We start from the raw sequence: 10,210 nt of genomic DNA on the forward strand, positions 1-10,210 counted from the left end.
AAAAATTCAGATCCCCAGGAATGATGAAAATTCAAAATTAATGGAGAACAAAATCCTAGAAGTGATAGAAATTCAGTATTAATGACAGAAAATATCCCAGAATCGATGAAACTTCAGAATTAGAGAAAAAAATCCCAGAATTGAAAATATATTTAGCATTTGTATTTTTTTTACACTTCTATTACCCTAAATGTGGGGTCCTCCCCCCATACCGCGGGGCCCAGTGCGACCGCATCCGTCTCACACGCGTGAGGACGGCTTTGCTGAAAATTGGAATTTTTAAAAGAAACATTCATATCTCTTTATAAGTGTAGGCCTACGTGCTATTTTGACGAAAATGCATAATGTATATTTCACAAAGCAATTAATATATTTTGTTAAAGTTACAAATTGTTTGCAGCTTTTTTTATGACGCAAGAATGATCCAAAACACTATTTTTTATTTAGTTTTTTCTGTCTGTACCTTAAAGACACTGGGTCTCTAAATCTTCACTGGAAAATGTGAATTCAGGCATCATGTTCACATGCCCAAAACTACAAAACGATTCATCCAGTATTTTTCTTTAAATTCTAAAAAATTCGAGCACTGACTTATGGTTAGTATATTGTATACATATGTGAAATTCATATCGAATCACAAATCCTGAAACTAATGAGTAGAAATGTATGCATGAATAGACAGAAATTTCGAAATTTTCATGTCAAGAAAATATCAAAAGAGAAGTTCTAAAACTGAAATTGGAAATCCAATTATGTCGACAAATTCGCTGTATCTCTTTTCTCTTTTATTTAAATGTCGGCTTTGCTTGGAGATGATGACAATTGCAGAATGAAAAGCTGGCGTAAGCCGTGTGTAAATATGTGATCAGTCACCGATGTTTAAACACTAAAAGCCAAACAAGACCTAGAAAATAACAAGTGGTTGCTCCTGTTCAACGAATCATTCGTTAAATAAAACTATTTCCCTGAACAAATCAAAAATATCCCATTAAACAAATTAAACCATTTCCAAGAAATGCGATTACAAATTTCGCTTCCACTAAAAATAAAAAAAATTAATATGTATAAACACTTTTTTATATTCATTTCGCAAAATCAGAACATAGATGCTTGTTAGAAAATGAGTTTGGCATCGAAACGTAGACAAGTTAGAAAAACAAGATATTTCTCAAAGATTTTTATCTATATTAACATCAGGAAGATATTACACACTTACATTATCATATGATGTCTTAACAATACTGTACCTCAGAACCATACTATCGGGATTTACGACAGTTCAGCGCAGTGATTGTGTTTTGTAAAAAAAAAATCCCTTTCCACTTTTTCCAGACTTAGGATTAGCATATTTACTGATACATTACTGATTTGTAAGATAGCGAGTTCTACAGAGACAACGATTTACATGATATTGTAAATTATTTCGAAGATACCTGGATTGAAAGGCCAACACGGAGAAATCTTCGGAGATCCAAAATTTGCTATAGAACTATGGAATCAGTTCGAAGCCGCTATTGATGGCTTAGCAAAAACCGGTAATAATATTCAGGGCAGGCATAATTCATTCAGCAGCACTATTGAAGTCCATCATCACAATGTTTGGAAATTCATATTGGCTCTGTGCAGAAAGAGGAAAAATGAACAGAAGTTAAATTAGAGCAATGCATCTTCGGTCAAAGAAATACTAAGCGTCGTGAAAGAGCCATGGACACTGGAAAAAGAATTTTTGAAATAATTCAAAATTACGAGAATCGCATCAGATGAATTTCTACGAGGAATAACAAAATAATTTTCAGCTGCAAGCGTATATATAACTACTTTTTCATGACATGATAATACATTTCTCATGACGACGAAATAATTGTGTCAAAAAAAATTCTAACCATTCCCTTATTTTCAAAATCATTTCAAAGCATTTTGAATTTTGAAAGTATACCAGAGAGGTTTAAGTCTGGAAAGAGTGGGAAGGGAATTTTTATTTACAAAACACAATCAACTGCACTGAATTGCCACTGCGCTAAATTGTCTCGCTCTGAATTGTCGCGGCGCTGAACTGTCGTGACATCATACTATCATGCGCCCATTTTCTTTCAATTTTGAGAACTTGTAGTTCTCATTCTGTAGTTCAGGGTCATAGTATTGCATTTCAGCTAAAATAATTTTTAAATGAAGTAGCCATACTATAGTATGCCCCAATATATTTTTCGAGGAATTAACAAAATAATGAGATAAATTATTGTTTTCTCTTTAAAACAGTAAAGTCACTCAAATGCACATTCGATGGTATGGTTATGAGGTACAGAATAATTATTTATCTATTTATTTATTATGACAGAACATTCCGCTCTATCAAATCAATTACAATTATTAGGCCGATAGAAAAAAAAAAGTCGATTCAGCAAATGTTGTCTTGTCTTAATGATACACAGCGTGTCCAGAAAGTCCTCTCACTCAGTTTTTCCTCTCTTCGGAATATGGACTGGGTCACCGTTTCGATTAATATAAGTCAGTAAGTGAGTAAGTTTTTCTCAACAGATGGTTGCTGCCAAAAACTTAAGGTAGTTGCAGAAATGTTTCAAGTTAGATAAATATTCATGTTATGACATTTTTATGCAAAAAAAAACAAATCAATGAAAAAAAATAATGATACTTAACTTTTTACAAAATTTAAAAAAATTAAAAAAATTTAATCTTTTCAGAAATATACAGGGTGATTCTAAGTTCTTGGAAAAAAAACGATTTAAGAGGTGATACATAAGACACCTAAAAAAAAAAATTTCTATCACAGAACGTGTGGTCGAATCGCACTAGCAAAGGATGTTTTCAGAGAGTGCGCAACAGCACTTCACCAAAAGAAAATATCATATTTTTATGATGGATTTGCTGCATTCAACCATTCGAGGATGTATTGTGGTAGACCTTCTCAGGGTGCAGCCTGGGTAGTGCGAATTCTACCGCAAGTCATTATACCACTTTGTCATTGTTTGGCGCAGCATAATCTTGATGGTCCTTGCACGAATAAAAAACAAACTCCAATCCATTCCCAAGGTGCATATGCACCAGTTGGTGGCGCATATTACAACAAATCCATCAGATAATATGATATTTATTTTTTGGTGAAGTGCTGTTGTGCGCTCTCTACCGCCTTTGCTACTGTGAGATTCGAACATCCATTCTATGTCTTATATCACCACTTAAAGTTTGTCCCATGAATTTAGATTCACCCTATATAAAACCAAGTAAATATCATCACCGCACGACTAATTATAAAGAAACTATAGAATTTGTATTTTTTTTGCATATTCCTTGGTACTTGCAAGTCATCTTTAAAGCTGTCATTGAGGATTCGGTTCAAAAAATGTAAGTTAGAGAATTTCGGAAGTTGATTTTTTTTCCTATTAAATGCTCTTCAAATACCATTATCCGTGTGTGATTTATTAGTAAATAAAATCCACTCATTATTTCGCAGAATGAAATCAACGAATAAAATCAATTAATTGTGAGTTTGTGAATTAGTAATTCAATAAATTGTATTGATAATTTTTTCTTCAAAACAAATAAATATCAGTTATATTCAGATCTATTTGAAACCGATTTCTCATTATTTGATTATGTACAAATTTAACTATTCTCCTGTTTGATTTGCGAATGACCTTCGAATTCCCTCTCTAACTTCAAAATTTATTACTTGAATCAATATTTCACCTACGGCAATGGGAATTGGTTTATTCTACTCATACACTGTGTAATGGGTTTTATGTACAGGGCGTCCTGTAAGTGCTATCACGACCTTTATCTCATCAACCGTCCGTCGTAGTGATATGATTCCTGTTTTAAAAAAAATGCTCATCAGACGTTCAAATATTACCCTGTACCAGTTTTGAGAGTGAAATTACAGTGTGTAACAAAATAAAAAATCTTATTTTTTATACGGCTCGCTGTGCTCCAACTTCCAATTAGAAAGTTTTTAACAGCTGGTTGATACGAATATATGTATTTAGGAAAGAGAAAAAAATTCAAATGCATTTCCGGGGAATTGAGACCACGTCCTTTCGCTTTCCGAGTGAATTTCCTAGACAACTAGACTAAAAAGTCACGAAAAGTCTCAATCTATCCTTGGAGCTCGTATGCACTGAATGGGATCGTACATGGACGGTCGGACCTAACTCCGGCCAAATCTCACAATTTCTGACACTGCAGCAACTACAGATAGCGACTTATCCAGAAATGATGTCACTCTCCGCTATCCATACGAAGGTTTTTAACAGCTGGCTGTTAATTTTCTCTTTTTCCTAAATATATCTCCGCATCAGAAAGCTGTTAAAAACCTTCGTATGGACAGCGAAGAGTGATATCAACCTCGGATAGAAAGTTGTTTCCCTCTTTCTCCTGATGTCAAAAAAATAAAATCCCGTGTTTCTAAGAGCAATATTCACAGGCATATTCCAATTCGAAGACTGGGGAAATTTGGGAAACAACAGTGTTAAATGCGGAAAAACCGTTTTACCCACAAAATCAACTCATAATCAAGCAATATTTGCGTTCACATCATTGAGAAATTTTCATAAATGGTTTTGAGTCTGGTGACATGCCAGTGAAACAGCTGTGTGTGAGTAGACATAGAAACAACGAACAAATAGACGCAATGTTAAGAAACTCTGTATCGGATAATGCAGGTAAACGTGTTTCGTAATGCGGTAGACAATTGGCGAGAAATGGAAGGGGATGATATTGTACAGATTCAAAAAATGTTGTTTTTCTGAAATTATAAATCCTGTTCAACACCCCCCCCCCCCTTGAATCATCTGTTTACACGTTCACAATGTTAAAATTATTAATTCTATATTTCTCTCTGCCAATAACAATTAATCATTGAATGTGGCACTAAGGGGTTGATCATTATGCTTTTGAATGATGTTATAAATAATGATATTTTTTTTTAAATTCACAGAATAGCGTACAGGGCAATTCGTTGGACAAACTTTAAAAGGTTATATAAGACACATAAACAGCCATTTTTGGTCAGAGAATGTGTGGTCGAATTGCAATAGCAAAGCCGGTAGAGGGTGGTTTTTATAGAGTACAGAACAGTACCTCACCAAAAACAAATATCACATTTTTCGGACGGATTTGCGGTGAATCGCGCTATGAACCATTCGGATTAAATTGGAGTTTGTTTCTAATGGTGCAAGGACCATCAAGGCTATGCTGCGCCAAACAATGATTAAACGGTATAATGACTTGTGGTATAATTCGTGTTACCCATGTTGCACCATGAGCAGGCCTACCACATAACGATACCCTCGAATGTTTGGTTGCAATTATTGCGGAAATCCGTCTGGAAAATATGATATACATTTACTTTTCGTTAAGTACTGTTGAGCTTTTCTCTCTAAAAACCACCCTCTACTGCCTTTGTTAATTGCGATTCGATCGCACATTCTGTGATCAGAAATGCTTGTTTAGGTGCGCGAATCACCCTGTATAATAAAGAGAAAGATCAGAAACATTTCATAATGATGTTCATTCTTTTATATTTTGTAAAAAAGTATTTTGTATGAGAAATACATTTATATAACATTACCACGGTATTTCGATATATTTTTGTGAACGAATTATGATATTTGTATTTCAGTTTTGGGAAATGATTCTTTCGTTAATTATACATTTGGTAATGATGCTGATTGAAAAACACGGCGTTTCATATAACATAACCACAACCATTCGTCCGAAATTGGGACGATGTGGATTGGCTACGCATAATATATTTAAATTCTAAGCGAACCACCGAATGAGAATGTTATATTTGGCGATATTCCTTTTGGCGTGCCAAACGTAGGATATCTAACGGAGGGTGTTTCGCAATAACTCTACCGAAGTTTTCAGCGATCACATTTCTATAACCCGCCATAAAGGAGAGTTCATCTGAGAGGGAATTCTACGAAGGGACCCCAGCGACCCTTCAATCACGTGAAGCATGAAAGTCTCCATTTTTGTCGCTTTGTGCGGCACAGCCCTCCTTTGCATTTGTTTTCTTGACGGTAAGTCAAACGATTCTAACTCATGTACCTATATATATATATATGAAACTTGTTAATTTTTTATTACACGTGCAAAATGAATTTTACATACCTGGATTGAGCGAATAATAGTTATACTCTCTTATAACGAGACTTAATTTAACAAGAATCTAAATACATCGAGGAAGTTAATCCCTCCAATGTTTTTCTTTTCTCGCTCCTTCTCTCAGTGAAATGTGTACTTTTTCTTCACTTTCTTACTTAAAGATTCACCGAAAGTAGAAACTTTCTGATGAAAAAGGAAAAAACAGATTATATTTTCTGGTTATTGATTCTTTTTTTATGCTTCAAGTAAGTGCAATGATTACTTGCACAAACAGGTTTTAGCGATTCAATAACTATAAATGATGCGGCATGTGGAGATTGTGGAAAGTTTATGAATGAATATGCATCATTTAGAGCGGGTAGCGATTTGCCAGCTGAACCGAGGAATTAGCATTTGTTATCACATTTGTTTCTCGTTTGAAAATAAACTTTTATTTTAAGATTGATTTTAACGCAAGCAGTTCATCCAGATGGACGACAAAAAAACACTGGTCCTAGGAAAACACGTCTTGGACAAAGCCAGGCTCGTGTGCCCCAATATTTTTTAACATGCATCTCAGAGTACGCCAGAATTTATTAAGAAAAATTTGGATTTTTACATGAAGCTCAAGCCGAGCAACGGCACTCACGGGTCCAAAAAACACACTACTTTCGTTCCCCTAAGTTTTCTTTACTTAAATTGAGCTTTCACATTCTAACACCATGCATACTTCAACGACTCGGAATGAAATATATGACGGCGTAAAATCTTGTCGAAAAAGAACTACTGGACATAATATAATGGCCAAATAACCAACTATATAATGCCGAATTTTCGTAGGTGTAAACTTGAATCCGGTCGATGACCATGCACCCACTCAACATTTTCCACCCCATCGCGATAATACTAATAGAAATATTAGGTTTGAGCTAAACCCCCCCCCCCCCCTAATATTCTCAATAACTTCATTCCTTTGCATAGTGTACTAGATATTATTTCTAATTTGCTAACACGCTAATCAGTTTTAAAATCCTCCCCCTCAAGCATATCATCCTAACATACAACCCCTCGAGCAAAGACGACGCTTTTATCTACTCGCACAAAAAATTCCTAGGATTAATTGTTTTCCCAAATCGGACCATACATTTGGCAAGCGAAAGAATAGTGTCTTGTACTTCTTCCATAGAACTTCCGACGTAATGTTACGACAGAAACATTGGATGGGTTAAGGCGATTTCCCTCCTTCAAAATGAATGAATCGATAAATGAATTTAGTTAACATTTACGAAACTGTTTTTTTTTTTTTTTGTTTATTTATAAGAGCAGTTGTTTTAGAATCCAAAACTGTTTAATTTTTATCTCTACAATGGCTAGAAGCGAAGTTGTTGTCAATTAAGTGAAACGACTCTAATGATCTTAGTTTGAAAACAAAATCTTCAATGCGTTTTCTGAAGATTTGCGTGTTTTGCTTTTCGATTTCCCGAAAAATATAAATCAAGAATCTTTCAAACTTTCTGACGGTGCAATGAACTGAAAACTAAGCATTATGTTTTCAAAACTTTTTGATTTAATCGATTTTATATTGAGAATATCAAGTATTTTTAACGAAAAATGTGTATTTTTTTACATGTATAATCTTAAAAAGCTTTTAATGCTATTCCGAAACTTTTAGTTCATTACACAGAAAAATGTCGCAGCAATATACTGTGTGAAGAACCCGTTGATGAAAGCAGTGGTTTTTACTGTACAATGTCTAGCAGAAGTACTGAAAATATGCCAATTTAAATATATAAATATCAAAATATATATATATATATATTGTGTTGGCTCTTCTTCGTATATATAGCAAGCATTTAAAAGAGCAACTGACAGAAACCAGATTTATTTCAGAAACTTCAAAAGTCAGAGTTTTCACGTCTTCTCATTTTTTTTTTCTAATTTTATATATATATTTGTCAAATTATTCATGAAATGGCATTTATATATATCCTTAATTGTATACCATATAAAAACCAAAACTATGAGCGTTTTATCAAAAATGACATTTTTAAAAAAAAATAACTCCCAAAGAGACTGCAGTCGTTTCAATATATTTTCTTAACATAACAAAATTTGGTAGGATGACAATTGTGTGTGTGAAATTTTGTAGGTTTTAGAGAGTAAGTTTTTCTCCAATACGAAATGAATGTAAATGCAAGGAGAACTATACAAGAGAGAGAGTTTTTCGATTTCTTTCATTATTCTTTCTTAAGGCTGTAATAGACTTGAACACCTGTGAGTGCTAATCAAATGTTTCAACAAAAGACCTCCAACACACTAATTTCTGTTATTGATTTAGCAGGAAAAAGTAACACTTGTCCAGAAAGGGGAGAAAAAGAACTGGAAAGATATGAGAAATTTATCAAGAATAATTTCAGTTAATGAGTATCGCAATTATCGTCAACAGGGCCTCCACTAATCCTGTATTTAGGTCCCTGAGACAAAAATTTTCACAGGCCTCTCTTGTAAATTTATGTAATAAAAAAAAACTATTATTAGATTCAGTCAGGGCTAGAGCACTGTTAACCTCCTATACTACACAAATGGGCAGAGCCTGTTCCTTAGAGGTTCGGACCTTATGGGTTCGAACCATAAGTTCCGCAAACTGGAACTTATGGGTCCAATTCTGGAACAAATATGGGTCCGAATTTATGGGTCCTTCTCACATAAAACATTCGAAGAATACTTGCAGAATAATATGTTAATAATTATGTAAAATTACTATCAAAATAAATTCTGAATTATGCTATGGCTTTGCTTATTATGCACTTACAAAAATTTAACAAGATGTGAAAGTGACAATATTGCACATAAAGAGGGAACAAAGACCGCGCTCCAAGGAAAACAACCAAGTAGTGTGGCCTGGTCACATACCTGCCCAGACGAAAAACAGACATTTGTAACGTTTCAAGCCTTTTATGTGAAATATTTATTACTCATTGTATATACAGAAATCGTAAGACAAATATTAATATCATTTTGTACAGGGTGTCCCATAACATCGTAAATAGTTTAAAAATTCGTAAAAATTAAAGAAATTGATTTATTTGGAAGAGCTTTTTCCCCCTTAAATAATTATTCTCCCGATGGGGGGAGGGGGTTGATACAGAAAAGAAATTTAGCTCAAATTTCCTTCGATAGAAAGCGCAGCACGAAAGGAAATCGTAGAAATATTTATCCGAACCTTTCTTCAATCTCTTCTGCGTCGGAAACGTTCGTAAAGCTCTAGTGGAAGAGGAAAAACCCACGAGGTAAAATTGGTGGATATATATCAATAGTACTTTATCCACTAATGTCAAGATCACAATGAAAACCTTAAGTAAGATCCGGCAACAGGAAAATTCAGAAATGAGCCGTTATTTATAACCTTGCATTTTACGGTACTCGGATTTGCAGATTTTCAACAATTTCCTTTCATACAGCACCTTCTATCGATATAAATTTGAAATTTATTTTGTACAAAAGTATCCCCTTTGTGAAAATAACTTTTTCGCAAACCGGGGAATTCAAATACATTCATTCCTTGAATTTTCATGAATTTTAAGACACCCTGTACATCCCCGCTATGAGCATCTAATTTTTTAAATTTAATTTTTTTTTTTGTTTTTACTTTAAAGTGGCCTAACAAATTTTTGTTGGTTACGAGCTGCTAACTAGACGAGGATTTTGTTTCAAAACTGCAATTTAGAATAACCATTGAACTTATTGAAGGCTTTTGTAGGAAAATATTATATTTTCTGTACGCATTATCAGTATAATATAATAAATGTTCATGTGTACTTAATACCGTTTAAATACGAACACAAAAATATTCCTTTTGATTTCAGGTGTTGATGGTAAGTAACTCATAATTTACGTTTAAAATATAGTTTTTTTGAATTTTCTCCACACCTCATTTTCCACTGGTACTTTATTACTTTAAAGTTTAAAGTACGCTAGCTACTGTTTAAAGTTTAAACAGTAGCTGCTGTAAACTGTACAGCATGTAAAAGTTGAATATTTTGTTTATCTTTTTAAAGCGCTGGGTTTCTACACCAGCAGTATTATTGATATAGAAACCTATAGA

The 10,210-nt window shown here is 33.8% G+C and overlaps 1 protein-coding gene across 1 annotated transcript in view; it reads left to right on the forward strand.

Annotated features, from left to right (window-relative positions):
- LOC149077608 (uncharacterized) overlaps nt 1-10,210 on the forward strand; it is a 165,409-nt gene that overhangs the window by 27,521 nt on the left and 127,678 nt on the right. The window lies entirely within an intron of this gene.

The sequence above is a fragment of the Pholcus phalangioides genome, unplaced genomic scaffold (assembly GCF_987345545.1).
Source record: "Pholcus phalangioides strain wild (caught in Gottingen) unplaced genomic scaffold, Ppha-v1.0 ptg000015l_1, whole genome shotgun sequence".
Classification (NCBI taxonomy): domain Eukaryota; kingdom Metazoa; phylum Arthropoda; class Arachnida; order Araneae; family Pholcidae; genus Pholcus; species Pholcus phalangioides.